Source organism: Hypomesus nipponensis, chromosome 6, assembly GCF_054491055.1.
Source record: "Hypomesus nipponensis isolate SF chromosome 6, ASM5449105v1, whole genome shotgun sequence".
Taxonomy (NCBI): domain Eukaryota; kingdom Metazoa; phylum Chordata; class Actinopteri; order Osmeriformes; family Osmeridae; genus Hypomesus; species Hypomesus nipponensis.
This window is the reverse complement of record NC_140366.1, coordinates 100,001-112,500: the sequence shown is the minus strand read 5'-3', so window position 1 is coordinate 112,500 and position 12,500 is coordinate 100,001. Positions and strand designations below refer to the sequence as shown.

The following is a 12,500-nucleotide window of genomic DNA, read 5'->3' as shown; positions in this document are numbered from 1 at the left end:
CCTGGTATTCCCAGGCGGTCTCCCATCCAAGTACTAACCAGGCCCGACCCTGCTTAGCTTCCGAGATCAGACGAGATCGGGCGTTGCCAGGCTGGTATGGCCGTACAAAATAAGTTGACAACCATAGGCTACTTATCCATATACAGATTTAGCAATTGACAATGCAAGGTGGTCTCTCTCTCTCTCTCTCTCTCTCTCTCTCTCTCGTGTCAAAATGAAAACAGCTTCCAGCCCCTTTCATGAAGGACTACTTGTGCATATTGCAAGATTTCAGTTTCTAAGTGAATGAGCAAAAGAGCATACAGCACCTGGTATTCCCAGGCGGTCTCCCATCCAAGTACTAACCAGGCCCGACCCTGCTTAGCTTCCGAGATCAGACGAGATCGGGCGTTGCCAGGCTGGTATGGCCGTACAAAATACGTTGACAACCATAGGCTACTTATCCATATACAGATTTAGCAATTGACAATGCAAGGTAGTCTCTCTCTCTCTCTCTCTCTCTCTCTCTCTCTCTCGTGTCAAAATGAAAACAGCTTCCAGCCCCTTTCATGAAGGACTACTTGTGCATATTGCAAGATGTCAGTTTCTAAGTGAATGAGCAAAAGAGCATACAGCACCTGGTATTCCCAGGCGGTCTCCCATCCAAGTACTAACCAGGCCCGACCCTGCTTAGCTTCCGAGATCAGACGAGATCGGGCGTTGCCAGGCTGGTATGGCCGTACGAAATAAGTTGACAACCATAGGCTACTTATCCATATACAGATTTAGCAATTGACAATGCAAGGTGGTCTCTCTCTCTCTCTCGTGTCAAAATGAAAACAGCTTCCAGCCCCTTTCATGAAGGACTACTTGTGCATATTGCAAGATTTCAGTTTCTAAGTGAATGAGCAAAAGAGCATACAGCACCTGGTATTCCCAGGCGGTCTCCCATCCAAGTACTAACCAGGCCCAACCCTGCTTAGCTTCCGAGATCAGACGAGATCAGGCGTTGCCAGGCTGGTATGGCCGTACAAAATAAGTTGACAACCATAGGCTACTTATCCATATACAGATTTAGCAATTGACAATGCAAGGTGGTCTCTCTCTCTCTCTCTCTCTCTCTCGTGTCAAAATGAAAACAGCTTCCAGCCCCTTTCATGAAGGACTACTTGTGCATATTGCAAGATTTCAGTTTCTAAGTGAATGAGCAAAAGAGCATACAGCACCTGGTATACCCAGGCGGTCTCCCATCCAAGTACTAACCAGGCCCGACCCTGCTTAGCTTCCGAGATCAGACGAGATCGGGCGTTGCCAGGCTGGTATGGCCGTACGAAATAAGTTGACAACCATAGGCTACTTATCCATATACAGATTTAGCAATTGACAATGCAAGGTGGTCTCTCTCTCTCTCTCTCTCTCTCTCTCTCGTGTCAAAATGAAAACAGCTTCCAGCCCCTTTCATGAAGGACTACTTGTGCATATTGCAAGATTTCAGTTTCTAAGTGAATGAGCAAAAGAGCATACGGCACCTGGTATTCCCAGGCGGTCTCCCATCCAAGTACTAACCAGGCCCGACCCTGCTTAGCTTCCGAGATCAGACGAGATCGGGCGTTGCCAGGCTGGTATGGCCGTACGAAATAAGTTGACAACCATAGGCTACTTATCCATATACAGATTTAGCAATTGACAATGCAAGGTGGTCTCTCTCTCTCTCTCTCTCTCGTGTCAAAATGAAAACAGCTTCCAGCCCCTTTCATGAAGGACTACTTGTGCATATTGCAAGATTTCAGTTTCTAAGTGAATGAGCAAAAGAGCATACAGCACCTGGTATTCCCAGGCGGTCTCCCATCCAAGTACTAACCAGGCCCGACCCTGCTTAGCTTCCGAGATCAGATGAGATCGGGCGTTGCCAGGCTGGTATGGCCGTACGAAATAAGTTGACAACCATAGGCTACTTATCCATATACAGATTTAGCAATTGACAATGCAAGGTAGTCTCTCTCTCTCTCTCTCTCTCTCTCTCGTGTCAAAATGAAAACAGCTTCCAGCCCCTTTCATGAAGGACTACTTGTGCATATTGCAAGATGTCAGTTTCTAAGTGAATGAGCAAAAGAGCATACAGCACCTGGTATTCCCAGGCGGTCTCCCATCCAAGTACTAACCAGGCCCGACCCTGCTTAGCTTCCGAGATCAGACGAGATCGGGCGTTGCCAGGCTGGTATGGCCGTACAAAATAAGTTGACAACCATAGGCTACTTATCCATATACAGATTTAGCAATTGACAATGCAAGGTAGTCTCTCTCTCTCTCTCTCTCTCTCTCTCGTGTCAAAATGAAAACAGCTTCCAGCCCCTTTCATGAAGGACTACTTGTGCATATTGCAAGATGTCAGTTTCTAAGTGAATGAGCAAAAGAGCATACGGCACCTGGTATTCCCAGGCGGTCTCCCATCCAAGTACTAACCAGGCCCGACCCTGCTTAGCTTCCGAGATCAGACGAGATCGGGCGTTGCCAGGCTGGTATGGCCGTACAAAATAAGTTGACAACCATAGGCTACTTATCCATATACAGATTTAGCAATTGACAATGCAAGGTGGTCTCTCTCTCTCTCTCTCTCTCTCTCTCTCTCTCTCTCGTGTCAAAATGAAAACAGCTTCCAGCCCCTTTCATGAAGGACTACTTGTGCATATTGCAAGATTTCAGTTTCTAAGTGAATGAGCAAAAGAGCATACAGCACCTGGTATTCCCAGGCGGTCTCCCATCCAAGTACTAACCAGGCCCGACCCTGCTTAGCTTCCGAGATCAGACGAGATCGGGCGTTGCCAGGCTGGTATGGCCGTACAAAATACGTTGACAACCATAGGCTACTTATCCATATACAGATTTAGCAATTGACAATGCAAGGTAGTCTCTCTCTCTCTCTCTCTCTCTCTCTCTCTCTCTCGTGTCAAAATGAAAACAGCTTCCAGCCCCTTTCATGAAGGACTACTTGTGCATATTGCAAGATGTCAGTTTCTAAGTGAATGAGCAAAAGAGCATACAGCACCTGGTATTCCCAGGCGGTCTCCCATCCAAGTACTAACCAGGCCCGACCCTGCTTAGCTTCCGAGATCAGACGAGATCGGGCGTTGCCAGGCTGGTATGGCCGTACGAAATAAGTTGACAACCATAGGCTACTTATCCATATACAGATTTAGCAATTGACAATGCAAGGTGGTCTCTCTCTCTCTCTCGTGTCAAAATGAAAACAGCTTCCAGCCCCTTTCATGAAGGACTACTTGTGCATATTGCAAGATTTCAGTTTCTAAGTGAATGAGCAAAAGAGCATACAGCACCTGGTATTCCCAGGCGGTCTCCCATCCAAGTACTAACCAGGCCCGACCCTGCTTAGCTTCCGAGATCAGACGAGATCGGGCGTTGCCAGGCTGGTATGGCCGTACAAAATAAGTTGACAACCATAGGCTACTTATCCATATACAGATTTAGCAATTGACAATGCAAGGTGGTCTCTCTCTCTCTCTCTCGTGTCAAAATGAAAACAGCTTCCAGCCCCTTTCATGAAGGACTACTTGTGCATATTGCAAGATTTCAGTTTCTAAGTGAATGAGCAAAAGAGCATACAGCACCTGGTATTCCCAGGCGGTCTCCCATCCAAGTACTAACCAGGCCCAACCCTGCTTAGCTTCCGAGATCAGACGAGATCAGGCGTTGCCAGGCTGGTATGGCCGTACAAAATAAGTTGACAACCATAGGCTACTTATCCATATACAGATTTAGCAATTGACAATGCAAGGTGGTCTCTCTCTCTCTCTCTCTCTCTCTCTCGTGTCAAAATGAAAACAGCTTCCAGCCCCTTTCATGAAGGACTACTTGTGCATATTGCAAGATTTCAGTTTCTAAGTGAATGAGCAAAAGAGCATACAGCACCTGGTATACCCAGGCGGTCTCCCATCCAAGTACTAACCAGGCCCGACCCTGCTTAGCTTCCGAGATCAGACGAGATCGGGCGTTGCCAGGCTGGTATGGCCGTACGAAATAAGTTGACAACCATAGGCTACTTATCCATATACAGATTTAGCAATTGACAATGCAAGGTGGTCTCTCTCTCTCTCTCTCTCTCTCTCTCGTGTCAAAATGAAAACAGCTTCCAGCCCCTTTCATGAAGGACTACTTGTGCATATTGCAAGATTTCAGTTTCTAAGTGAATGAGCAAAAGAGCATACGGCACCTGGTATTCCCAGGCGGTCTCCCATCCAAGTACTAACCAGGCCCGACCCTGCTTAGCTTCCGAGATCAGACGAGATCGGGCGTTGCCAGGCTGGTATGGCCGTACGAAATAAGTTGACAACCATAGGCTACTTATCCATATACAGATTTAGCAATTGACAATGCAAGGTGGTCTCTCTCTCTCTCTCTCTCTCTCGTGTCAAAATGAAAACAGCTTCCAGCCCCTTTCATGAAGGACTACTTGTGCATATTGCAAGATTTCAGTTTCTAAGTGAATGAGCAAAAGAGCATACAGCACCTGGTATTCCCAGGCGGTCTCCCATCCAAGTACTAACCAGGCCCGACCCTGCTTAGCTTCCGAGATCAGATGAGATCGGGCGTTGCCAGGCTGGTATGGCCGTACGAAATAAGTTGACAACCATAGGCTACTTATCCATATACAGATTTAGCAATTGACAATGCAAGGTAGTCTCTCTCTCTCTCTCTCTCGTGTCAAAATGAAAACAGCTTCCAGCCCCTTTCATGAAGGACTACTTGTGCATATTGCAAGATGTCAGTTTCTAAATGAATGAGCAAAAGAGCATACAGCACCTGGTATTCCAAGGCGGTCTCCCATCCAAGTACTAACCAGGCCCGACCCTGCTTAGCTTCCGAGATCAGACGAGATCGGGCGTTGCCAGGCTGGTATGGCCGTACAAAATAAGTTGACAACCATAGGCTACTTATCCATATACAGATTTAGCAATTGACAATGCAAGGTGGTCTCTCTCTCTCTCTCTCGTGTCAAAATGAAAACAGCTTCCAGCCCCTTTCATGAAGGACTACTTGTGCATATTGCAAGATGTCAGTTTCTAAATGAATGAGCAAAAGAGCATACAGCACCTGGTATTCCAAGGCGGTCTCCCATCCAAGTACTAACCAGGCCCGACCCTGCTTAGCTTCCGAGATCAGACGAGATCGGGCGTTGCCAGGCTGGTATGGCCGTACTAAATAAGTTGACAACCATAGGCTACTTATCCATATACAGATTTAGCAATTGACAATGCAAGGTAGTCTCTCTCTCTCTCTCTCTCTCTCTCTCTCTCGTGTCAAAATGAAAACAGCTTCCAGCCCCTTTCATGAAGGACTACTTGTGCATATTGCAAGATGTCAGTTTCTAAGTGAATGAGCAAAAGAGCATACAGCACCTGGTATTCCCAGGCGGTCTCCCATCCAAGTACTAACCAGGCCCGACCCTGCTTAGCTTCCGAGATCAGACGAGATCGGGCGTTGCCAGGCTGGTATGGCCATACGAAATAAGTTGACAACCATAGGCTACTTATCCATATACAGATTTAGCAATTGACAATGCAAGGTGGTCTCTCTCTCTCTCTCTCTCTCTCGTGTCAAAATGAAAACAGCTTCCAGCCCCTTTCATGAAGGACTACTTGTGCATATTGCAAGATGTCAGTTTCTAAGTGAATGAGCAAAAGAGCATACGGCACCTGGTATTCCCAGGCGGTCTCCCATCCAAGTACTAACCAGGCCCGACCCTGCTTAGCTTCCGAGATCAGACGAGATCGGGCGTTGCCAGGCTGGTATGGCCGTACAAAATAAGTTGACAACCATAGGCTACTTATCCATATACAGATTTAGCAATTGACAATGCAAGGTGGTCTCTCTCTCTCTCTCTCTCTCTCTCTCTCTCTCTCTCTCTCTCTCTCTCGTGTCAAAATGAAAACAGCTTCCAGCCCCTTTCATGAAGGACTACTTGTGCATATTGCAAGATTTCAGTTTCTAAGTGAATGAGCAAAAGAGCATACAGCACCTGGTATTCCCAGGCGGTCTCCCATCCAAGTACTAACCAGGCCCAACCCTGCTTAGCTTCCGAGATCAGACGAGATCAGGCGTTGCCAGGCTGGTATGGCCGTACAAAATAAGTTGACAACCATAGGCTACTTATCCATATACAGATTTAGCAATTGACAATGCAAGGTGGTCTCTCTCTCTCTCTCTCTCTCGTGTCAAAATGAAAACAGCTTCCAGCCCCTTTCATGAAGGACTACTTGTGCATATTGCAAGATTTCAGTTTCTAAGTGAATGAGCAAAAGAGCATACAGCACCTGGTATACCCAGGCGGTCTCCCATCCAAGTACTAACCAGGCCCGACCCTGCTTAGCTTCCGAGATCAGACGAGATCGGGCGTTGCCAGGCTGGTATGGCCGTACGAAATAAGTTGACAACCATAGGCTACTTATCCATATACAGATTTAGCAATTGACAATGCAAGGTGGTCTCTCTCTCTCTCTCTCTCTCTCTCTCGTGTCAAAATGAAAACAGCTTCCAGCCCCTTTCATGAAGGACTACTTGTGCATATTGCAAGATTTCAGTTTCTAAGTGAATGAGCAAAAGAGCATACAGCACCTGGTATACCCAGGCGGTCTCCCATCCAAGTACTAACCAGGCCCGACCCTGCTTAGCTTCCGAGATCAGACGAGATCGGGCGTTGCCAGGCTGGTATGGCCGTACGAAATAAGTTGACAACCATAGGCTACTTATCCATATACAGATTTAGCAATTGACAATGCAAGGTGGTCTCTCTCTCTCTCTCTCTCTCTCGTGTCAAAATGAAAACAGCTTCCAGCCCCTTTCATGAAGGACTACTTGTGCATATTGCAAGATTTCAGTTTCTAAGTGAATGAGCAAAAGAGCATACGGCACCTGGTATTCCCAGGCGGTCTCCCATCCAAGTACTAACCAGGCCCGACCCTGCTTAGCTTCCGAGATCAGACGAGATCGGGCGTTGCCAGGCTGGTATGGCCGTACGAAATAAGTTGACAACCATAGGCTACTTATCCATATACAGATTTAGCAATTGACAATGCAAGGTGGTCTCTCTCTCTCTCTCTCTCTCTCGTGTCAAAATGAAAACAGCTTCCAGCCCCTTTCATGAAGGACTACTTGTGCATATTGCAAGATTTCAGTTTCTAAGTGAATGAGCAAAAGAGCATACAGCACCTGGTATTCCCAGGCGGTCTCCCATCCAAGTACTAACCAGGCCCGACCCTGCTTAGCTTCCGAGATCAGATGAGATCGGGCGTTGCCAGGCTGGTATGGCCGTACGAAATAAGTTGACAACCATAGGCTACTTATCCATATACAGATTTAGCAATTGACAATGCAAGGTAGTCTCTCTCTCTCTCTCTCTCGTGTCAAAATGAAAACAGCTTCCAGCCCCTTTCATGAAGGACTACTTGTGCATATTGCAAGATGTCAGTTTCTAAATGAATGAGCAAAAGAGCATACAGCACCTGGTATTCCAAGGCGGTCTCCCATCCAAGTACTAACCAGGCCCGACCCTGCTTAGCTTCCGAGATCAGACGAGATCGGGCGTTGCCAGGCTGGTATGGCCGTACAAAATAAGTTGACAACCATAGGCTACTTATCCATATACAGATTTAGCAATTGACAATGCAAGGTGGTCTCTCTCTCTCTCTCTCGTGTCAAAATGAAAACAGCTTCCAGCCCCTTTCATGAAGGACTACTTGTGCATATTGCAAGATGTCAGTTTCTAAATGAATGAGCAAAAGAGCATACAGCACCTGGTATTCCAAGGCGGTCTCCCATCCAAGTACTAACCAGGCCCGACCCTGCTTAGCTTCCGAGATCAGACGAGATCGGGCGTTGCCAGGCTGGTATGGCCGTACTAAATAAGTTGACAACCATAGGCTACTTATCCATATACAGATTTAGCAATTGACAATGCAAGGTAGTCTCTCTCTCTCTCTCTCTCTCTCTCTCTCTCGTGTCAAAATGAAAACAGCTTCCAGCCCCTTTCATGAAGGACTACTTGTGCATATTGCAAGATGTCAGTTTCTAAGTGAATGAGCAAAAGAGCATACAGCACCTGGTATTCCCAGGCGGTCTCCCATCCAAGTACTAACCAGGCCCGACCCTGCTTAGCTTCCGAGATCAGACGAGATCGGGCGTTGCCAGGCTGGTATGGCCGTACGAAATAAGTTGACAACCATAGGCTACTTATCCATATACAGATTTAGCAATTGACAATGCAAGGTGGTCTCTCTCTCTCTCTCTCTCTCTCGTGTCAAAATGAAAACAGCTTCCAGCCCCTTTCATGAAGGACTACTTGTGCATATTGCAAGATGTCAGTTTCTAAGTGAATGAGCAAAAGAGCATACGGCACCTGGTATTCCCAGGCGGTCTCCCATCCAAGTACTAACCAGGCCCGACCCTGCTTAGCTTCCGAGATCAGACGAGATCGGGCGTTGCCAGGCTGGTATGGCCGTACAAAATAAGTTGACAACCATAGGCTACTTATCCATATACAGATTTAGCAATTGACAATGCAAGGTGGTCTCTCTCTCTCTCTCTCTCTCTCTCTCTCTCTCTCTCTCGTGTCAAAATGAAAACAGCTTCCAGCCCCTTTCATGAAGGACTACTTGTGCATATTGCAAGATTTCAGTTTCTAAGTGAATGAGCAAAAGAGCATACAGCACCTGGTATTCCCAGGCGGTCTCCCATCCAAGTACTAACCAGGCCCAACCCTGCTTAGCTTCCGAGATCAGACGAGATCAGGCGTTGCCAGGCTGGTATGGCCGTACAAAATAAGTTGACAACCATAGGCTACTTATCCATATACAGATTTAGCAATTGACAATGCAAGGTGGTCTCTCTCTCTCTCTCTCTCTCTCTCTCGTGTCAAAATGAAAACAGCTTCCAGCCCCTTTCATGAAGGACTACTTGTGCATATTGCAAGATTTCAGTTTCTAAGTGAATGAGCAAAAGAGCATACAGCACCTGGTATACCCAGGCGGTCTCCCATCCAAGTACTAACCAGGCCCGACCCTGCTTAGCTTCCGAGATCAGACGAGATCGGGCGTTGCCAGGCTGGTATGGCCGTACGAAATAAGTTGACAACCATAGGCTACTTATCCATATACAGATTTAGCAATTGACAATGCAAGGTGGTCTCTCTCTCTCTCTCTCTCTCTCTCGTGTCAAAATGAAAACAGCTTCCAGCCCCTTTCATGAAGGACTACTTGTGCATATTGCAAGATTTCAGTTTCTAAGTGAATGAGCAAAAGAGCATACGGCACCTGGTATTCCCAGGCGGTCTCCCATCCAAGTACTAACCAGGCCCGACCCTGCTTAGCTTCCGAGATCAGACGAGATCGGGCGTTGCCAGGCTGGTATGGCCGTACGAAATAAGTTGACAACCATAGGCTACTTATCCATATACAGATTTAGCAATTGACAATGCAAGGTGGTCTCTCTCTCTCTCTCTCTCTCTCGTGTCAAAATGAAAACAGCTTCCAGCCCCTTTCATGAAGGACTACTTGTGCATATTGCAAGATTTCAGTTTCTAAGTGAATGAGCAAAAGAGCATACAGCACCTGGTATTCCCAGGCGGTCTCCCATCCAAGTACTAACCAGGCCCGACCCTGCTTAGCTTCCGAGATCAGATGAGATCGGGCGTTGCCAGGCTGGTATGGCCGTACGAAATAAGTTGACAACCATAGGCTACTTATCCATATACAGATTTAGCAATTGACAATGCAAGGTAGTCTCTCTCTCTCTCTCTCGTGTCAAAATGAAAACAGCTTCCAGCCCCTTTCATGAAGGACTACTTGTGCATATTGCAAGATGTCAGTTTCTAAATGAATGAGCAAAAGAGCATACAGCACCTGGTATTCCAAGGCGGTCTCCCATCCAAGTACTAACCAGGCCCGACCCTGCTTAGCTTCCGAGATCAGACGAGATCGGGCGTTGCCAGGCTGGTATGGCCGTACAAAATAAGTTGACAACCATAGGCTACTTATCCATATACAGATTTAGCAATTGACAATGCAAGGTGGTCTCTCTCTCTCTCTCTCGTGTCAAAATGAAAACAGCTTCCAGCCCCTTTCATGAAGGACTACTTGTGCATATTGCAAGATGTCAGTTTCTAAATGAATGAGCAAAAGAGCATACAGCACCTGGTATTCCAAGGCGGTCTCCCATCCAAGTACTAACCAGGCCCGACCCTGCTTAGCTTCCGAGATCAGACGAGATCGGGCGTTGCCAGGCTGGTATGGCCGTACTCAATAAGTTGACAACCATAGGCTACTTATCCATATACAGATTTAGCAATTGACAATGCAAGGTAGTCTCTCTCTCTCTCTCTCTCTCTCTCTCTCTCGTGTCAAAATGAAAACAGCTTCCAGCCCCTTTCATGAAGGACTACTTGTGCATATTGCAAGATGTCAGTTTCTAAGTGAATGAGCAAAAGAGCATACAGCACCTGGTATTCCCAGGCGGTCTCCCATCCAAGTACTAACCAGGCCCGACCCTGCTTAGCTTCCGAGATCAGACGAGATCGGGCGTTGCCAGGCTGGTATGGCCGTACGAAATAAGTTGACAACCATAGGCTACTTATCCATATACAGATTTAGCAATTGACAATGCAAGGTGGTCTCTCTCTCTCTCTCTCTCTCTCGTGTCAAAATGAAAACAGCTTCCAGCCCCTTTCATGAAGGACTACTTGTGCATATTGCAAGATGTCAGTTTCTAAGTGAATGAGCAAAAGAGCATACGGCACCTGGTATTCCCAGGCGGTCTCCCATCCAAGTACTAACCAGGCCCGACCCTGCTTAGCTTCCGAGATCAGACGAGATCAGGCGTTGCCAGGCTGGTATGGCCGTACAAAATAAGTTGACAACCATAGGCTACTTATCCATATACAGATTTAGCAATTGACAATGCAAGGTGGTCTCTCTCTCTCTCTCTCTCTCTCTCTCTCTCTCTCTCTCGTGTCAAAATGAAAACAGCTTCCAGCCCCTTTCATGAAGGACTACTTGTGCATATTGCAAGATTTCAGTTTCTAAGTGAATGAGCAAAAGAGCATACAGCACCTGGTATTCCCAGGCGGTCTCCCATCCAAGTACTAACCAGGCCCGACCCTGCTTAGCTTCCGAGATCAGACGAGATCGGGCGTTGCCAGGCTGGTATGGCCGTACGAAATAAGTTGACAACCATAGGCTACTTATCCATATACAGATTTAGCAATTGACAATGCAAGGTGGTCTCTCTCTCTCTCTCTCTCTCTCGTGTCAAAATGAAAACAGCTTCCAGCCCCTTTCATGAAGGACTACTTGTGCATATTGCAAGATGTCAGTTTCTAAGTGAATGAGCAAAAGAGCATACGGCACCTGGTATTCCCAGGCGGTCTCCCATCCAAGTACTAACCAGGCCCGACCCTGCTTAGCTTCCGAGATCAGACGAGATCGGGCGTTGCCAGGCTGGTATGGCCGTACAAAATAAGTTGACAACCATAGGCTACTTATCCATATACAGATTTAGCAATTGACAATGCAAGGTGGTCTCTCTCTCTCTCTCTCTCTCTCTCTCTCTCTCTCGTGTCAAAATGAAAACAGCTTCCAGCCCCTTTCATGAAGGACTACTTGTGCATATTGCAAGATTTCAGTTTCTAAGTGAATGAGCAAAAGAGCATACAGCACCTGGTATTCCCAGGCGGTCTCCCATCCAAGTACTAACCAGGCCCGACCCTGCTTAGCTTCCGAGATCAGACGAGATCGGGCGTTGCCAGGCTGGTATGGCCGTACAAAATACGTTGACAACCATAGGCTACTTATCCATATACAGATTTAGCAATTGACAATGCAAGGTAGTCTCTCTCTCTCTCTCTCTCTCTCTCTCTCTCTCTCTCGTGTCAAAATGAAAACAGCTTCCAGCCCCTTTCATGAAGGACTACTTGTGCATATTGCAAGATGTCAGTTTCTAAGTGAATGAGCAAAAGAGCATACAGCACCTGGTATTCCCAGGCGGTCTCCCATCCAAGTACTAACCAGGCCCGACCCTGCTTAGCTTCCGAGATCAGACGAGATCGGGCGTTGCCAGGCTGGTATGGCCGTACGAAATAAGTTGACAACCATAGGCTACTTATCCATATACAGATTTAGCAATTGACAATGCAAGGTGGTCTCTCTCTCTCTCTCGTGTCAAAATGAAAACAGCTTCCAGCCCCTTTCATGAAGGACTACTTGTGCATATTGCAAGATTTCAGTTTCTAAGTGAATGAGCAAAAGAGCATACAGCACCTGGTATTCCCAGGCGGTCTCCCATCCAAGTACTAACCAGGCCCGACCCTGCTTAGCTTCCGAGATCAGACGAGATCGGGCGTTGCCAGGCTGGTATGGCCGTACGAAATAAGTTGACAACCATAGGCTACTTATCCATATACAGATTTAGCAATTGACAATGCAAGGTGGTCTCTCTCTCTCTCTCTCGTGTCAAAA

At 47.0% G+C, this 12,500-nt stretch overlaps 37 non-coding genes and 5 pseudogenes across 37 annotated transcripts in view; all 42 read right to left on the bottom strand.

Moving 5' to 3' along the window:
* Positions 1-108, bottom strand: part of LOC146282030 (5S ribosomal RNA) — a 119-nt gene extending 11 nt beyond the window's left edge. The window contains exon 1 of the ribosomal RNA XR_014760467.1: positions 1-108. This exon is cut by the window's left edge and continues 11 nt beyond it. This is a non-coding gene — a ribosomal RNA (5S ribosomal RNA).
* Positions 109-296: 188 nt separating this feature from the next.
* LOC146282029 (5S ribosomal RNA) lies at positions 297-415 on the bottom strand. The gene has a single exon (XR_014760866.1). It is a non-coding gene; the product is annotated as a 5S ribosomal RNA (ribosomal RNA).
* Positions 416-605: 190 nt separating this feature from the next.
* On the bottom strand, positions 606-724 carry LOC146282028 (5S ribosomal RNA). The gene has a single exon (XR_014761733.1). It is a non-coding gene; the product is annotated as a 5S ribosomal RNA (ribosomal RNA).
* A 170-nt stretch (positions 725-894) lies between these two features.
* On the bottom strand, positions 895-1,013 carry LOC146282027 (5S ribosomal RNA). The gene has a single exon (XR_014761683.1). It is a non-coding gene; the product is annotated as a 5S ribosomal RNA (ribosomal RNA).
* A 180-nt stretch (positions 1,014-1,193) lies between these two features.
* Positions 1,194-1,312, bottom strand: LOC146282026 (5S ribosomal RNA). Its single transcript, XR_014761908.1, has one exon. It is a non-coding gene; the product is annotated as a 5S ribosomal RNA (ribosomal RNA).
* Positions 1,313-1,496: 184 nt separating this feature from the next.
* On the bottom strand, positions 1,497-1,615 carry LOC146282025 (5S ribosomal RNA). Its single transcript, XR_014759722.1, has one exon. It is a non-coding gene; the product is annotated as a 5S ribosomal RNA (ribosomal RNA).
* Positions 1,616-1,791: 176 nt separating this feature from the next.
* Positions 1,792-1,910, bottom strand: LOC146282024 (5S ribosomal RNA). The gene has a single exon (XR_014759299.1). It is a non-coding gene; the product is annotated as a 5S ribosomal RNA (ribosomal RNA).
* Positions 1,911-2,092: 182 nt separating this feature from the next.
* Positions 2,093-2,211, bottom strand: LOC146282023 (5S ribosomal RNA). The gene has a single exon (XR_014760865.1). It is a non-coding gene; the product is annotated as a 5S ribosomal RNA (ribosomal RNA).
* A 182-nt stretch (positions 2,212-2,393) lies between these two features.
* On the bottom strand, positions 2,394-2,512 carry LOC146282022 (5S ribosomal RNA). The gene has a single exon (XR_014760465.1). It is a non-coding gene; the product is annotated as a 5S ribosomal RNA (ribosomal RNA).
* Positions 2,513-2,704: 192 nt separating this feature from the next.
* LOC146282021 (5S ribosomal RNA) lies at positions 2,705-2,823 on the bottom strand. Its single transcript, XR_014760864.1, has one exon. It is a non-coding gene; the product is annotated as a 5S ribosomal RNA (ribosomal RNA).
* A 190-nt stretch (positions 2,824-3,013) lies between these two features.
* LOC146282020 (5S ribosomal RNA) lies at positions 3,014-3,132 on the bottom strand. Its single transcript, XR_014761721.1, has one exon. It is a non-coding gene; the product is annotated as a 5S ribosomal RNA (ribosomal RNA).
* A 170-nt stretch (positions 3,133-3,302) lies between these two features.
* On the bottom strand, positions 3,303-3,421 carry LOC146282019 (5S ribosomal RNA). The gene has a single exon (XR_014760863.1). It is a non-coding gene; the product is annotated as a 5S ribosomal RNA (ribosomal RNA).
* A 172-nt stretch (positions 3,422-3,593) lies between these two features.
* On the bottom strand, positions 3,594-3,712 carry LOC146282018 (5S ribosomal RNA). The gene has a single exon (XR_014761682.1). It is a non-coding gene; the product is annotated as a 5S ribosomal RNA (ribosomal RNA).
* Positions 3,713-3,894: 182 nt separating this feature from the next.
* On the bottom strand, positions 3,895-4,013 carry LOC146282017 (5S ribosomal RNA). The gene has a single exon (XR_014761907.1). It is a non-coding gene; the product is annotated as a 5S ribosomal RNA (ribosomal RNA).
* Positions 4,014-4,195: 182 nt separating this feature from the next.
* Positions 4,196-4,314, bottom strand: LOC146282016 (5S ribosomal RNA). The gene has a single exon (XR_014759711.1). It is a non-coding gene; the product is annotated as a 5S ribosomal RNA (ribosomal RNA).
* Positions 4,315-4,492: 178 nt separating this feature from the next.
* On the bottom strand, positions 4,493-4,611 carry LOC146282015 (5S ribosomal RNA). The gene has a single exon (XR_014759288.1). It is a non-coding gene; the product is annotated as a 5S ribosomal RNA (ribosomal RNA).
* Positions 4,612-4,785: 174 nt separating this feature from the next.
* On the bottom strand, positions 4,786-4,904 carry LOC146282014 (5S ribosomal RNA; annotated as a pseudogene).
* A 172-nt stretch (positions 4,905-5,076) lies between these two features.
* LOC146282013 (5S ribosomal RNA) lies at positions 5,077-5,195 on the bottom strand (annotated as a pseudogene).
* A 186-nt stretch (positions 5,196-5,381) lies between these two features.
* LOC146282012 (5S ribosomal RNA) lies at positions 5,382-5,500 on the bottom strand. Its single transcript, XR_014760790.1, has one exon. It is a non-coding gene; the product is annotated as a 5S ribosomal RNA (ribosomal RNA).
* A 178-nt stretch (positions 5,501-5,678) lies between these two features.
* Positions 5,679-5,797, bottom strand: LOC146282011 (5S ribosomal RNA). Its single transcript, XR_014760464.1, has one exon. It is a non-coding gene; the product is annotated as a 5S ribosomal RNA (ribosomal RNA).
* Positions 5,798-6,001: 204 nt separating this feature from the next.
* Positions 6,002-6,120, bottom strand: LOC146282010 (5S ribosomal RNA). The gene has a single exon (XR_014761681.1). It is a non-coding gene; the product is annotated as a 5S ribosomal RNA (ribosomal RNA).
* A 176-nt stretch (positions 6,121-6,296) lies between these two features.
* LOC146282009 (5S ribosomal RNA) lies at positions 6,297-6,415 on the bottom strand. Its single transcript, XR_014761906.1, has one exon. It is a non-coding gene; the product is annotated as a 5S ribosomal RNA (ribosomal RNA).
* Positions 6,416-6,597: 182 nt separating this feature from the next.
* Positions 6,598-6,716, bottom strand: LOC146282008 (5S ribosomal RNA). Its single transcript, XR_014761905.1, has one exon. It is a non-coding gene; the product is annotated as a 5S ribosomal RNA (ribosomal RNA).
* Positions 6,717-6,894: 178 nt separating this feature from the next.
* On the bottom strand, positions 6,895-7,013 carry LOC146282007 (5S ribosomal RNA). The gene has a single exon (XR_014759700.1). It is a non-coding gene; the product is annotated as a 5S ribosomal RNA (ribosomal RNA).
* Positions 7,014-7,191: 178 nt separating this feature from the next.
* On the bottom strand, positions 7,192-7,310 carry LOC146282006 (5S ribosomal RNA). The gene has a single exon (XR_014759276.1). It is a non-coding gene; the product is annotated as a 5S ribosomal RNA (ribosomal RNA).
* Positions 7,311-7,484: 174 nt separating this feature from the next.
* Positions 7,485-7,603, bottom strand: LOC146282005 (5S ribosomal RNA; annotated as a pseudogene).
* A 172-nt stretch (positions 7,604-7,775) lies between these two features.
* LOC146282004 (5S ribosomal RNA) lies at positions 7,776-7,894 on the bottom strand (annotated as a pseudogene).
* Positions 7,895-8,080: 186 nt separating this feature from the next.
* LOC146282003 (5S ribosomal RNA) lies at positions 8,081-8,199 on the bottom strand. The gene has a single exon (XR_014761710.1). It is a non-coding gene; the product is annotated as a 5S ribosomal RNA (ribosomal RNA).
* Positions 8,200-8,377: 178 nt separating this feature from the next.
* Positions 8,378-8,496, bottom strand: LOC146282002 (5S ribosomal RNA). Its single transcript, XR_014760463.1, has one exon. It is a non-coding gene; the product is annotated as a 5S ribosomal RNA (ribosomal RNA).
* Positions 8,497-8,690: 194 nt separating this feature from the next.
* LOC146282001 (5S ribosomal RNA) lies at positions 8,691-8,809 on the bottom strand. Its single transcript, XR_014761680.1, has one exon. It is a non-coding gene; the product is annotated as a 5S ribosomal RNA (ribosomal RNA).
* Positions 8,810-8,991: 182 nt separating this feature from the next.
* LOC146282000 (5S ribosomal RNA) lies at positions 8,992-9,110 on the bottom strand. The gene has a single exon (XR_014761904.1). It is a non-coding gene; the product is annotated as a 5S ribosomal RNA (ribosomal RNA).
* A 180-nt stretch (positions 9,111-9,290) lies between these two features.
* LOC146281999 (5S ribosomal RNA) lies at positions 9,291-9,409 on the bottom strand. The gene has a single exon (XR_014759689.1). It is a non-coding gene; the product is annotated as a 5S ribosomal RNA (ribosomal RNA).
* A 178-nt stretch (positions 9,410-9,587) lies between these two features.
* On the bottom strand, positions 9,588-9,706 carry LOC146281998 (5S ribosomal RNA). Its single transcript, XR_014759265.1, has one exon. It is a non-coding gene; the product is annotated as a 5S ribosomal RNA (ribosomal RNA).
* Positions 9,707-9,878: 172 nt separating this feature from the next.
* On the bottom strand, positions 9,879-9,997 carry LOC146281997 (5S ribosomal RNA; annotated as a pseudogene).
* A 172-nt stretch (positions 9,998-10,169) lies between these two features.
* LOC146281996 (5S ribosomal RNA) lies at positions 10,170-10,288 on the bottom strand. Its single transcript, XR_014761719.1, has one exon. It is a non-coding gene; the product is annotated as a 5S ribosomal RNA (ribosomal RNA).
* A 186-nt stretch (positions 10,289-10,474) lies between these two features.
* LOC146281995 (5S ribosomal RNA) lies at positions 10,475-10,593 on the bottom strand. Its single transcript, XR_014761699.1, has one exon. It is a non-coding gene; the product is annotated as a 5S ribosomal RNA (ribosomal RNA).
* A 178-nt stretch (positions 10,594-10,771) lies between these two features.
* On the bottom strand, positions 10,772-10,890 carry LOC146281994 (5S ribosomal RNA). The gene has a single exon (XR_014761549.1). It is a non-coding gene; the product is annotated as a 5S ribosomal RNA (ribosomal RNA).
* Positions 10,891-11,084: 194 nt separating this feature from the next.
* LOC146281993 (5S ribosomal RNA) lies at positions 11,085-11,203 on the bottom strand. Its single transcript, XR_014761688.1, has one exon. It is a non-coding gene; the product is annotated as a 5S ribosomal RNA (ribosomal RNA).
* Positions 11,204-11,381: 178 nt separating this feature from the next.
* LOC146281992 (5S ribosomal RNA) lies at positions 11,382-11,500 on the bottom strand. The gene has a single exon (XR_014760462.1). It is a non-coding gene; the product is annotated as a 5S ribosomal RNA (ribosomal RNA).
* Positions 11,501-11,690: 190 nt separating this feature from the next.
* Positions 11,691-11,809, bottom strand: LOC146281991 (5S ribosomal RNA). The gene has a single exon (XR_014760862.1). It is a non-coding gene; the product is annotated as a 5S ribosomal RNA (ribosomal RNA).
* A 192-nt stretch (positions 11,810-12,001) lies between these two features.
* LOC146281990 (5S ribosomal RNA) lies at positions 12,002-12,120 on the bottom strand. The gene has a single exon (XR_014761677.1). It is a non-coding gene; the product is annotated as a 5S ribosomal RNA (ribosomal RNA).
* Positions 12,121-12,290: 170 nt separating this feature from the next.
* LOC146281989 (5S ribosomal RNA) lies at positions 12,291-12,409 on the bottom strand. Its single transcript, XR_014761666.1, has one exon. It is a non-coding gene; the product is annotated as a 5S ribosomal RNA (ribosomal RNA).
* Positions 12,410-12,500: the final 91 nt, after the last annotated feature.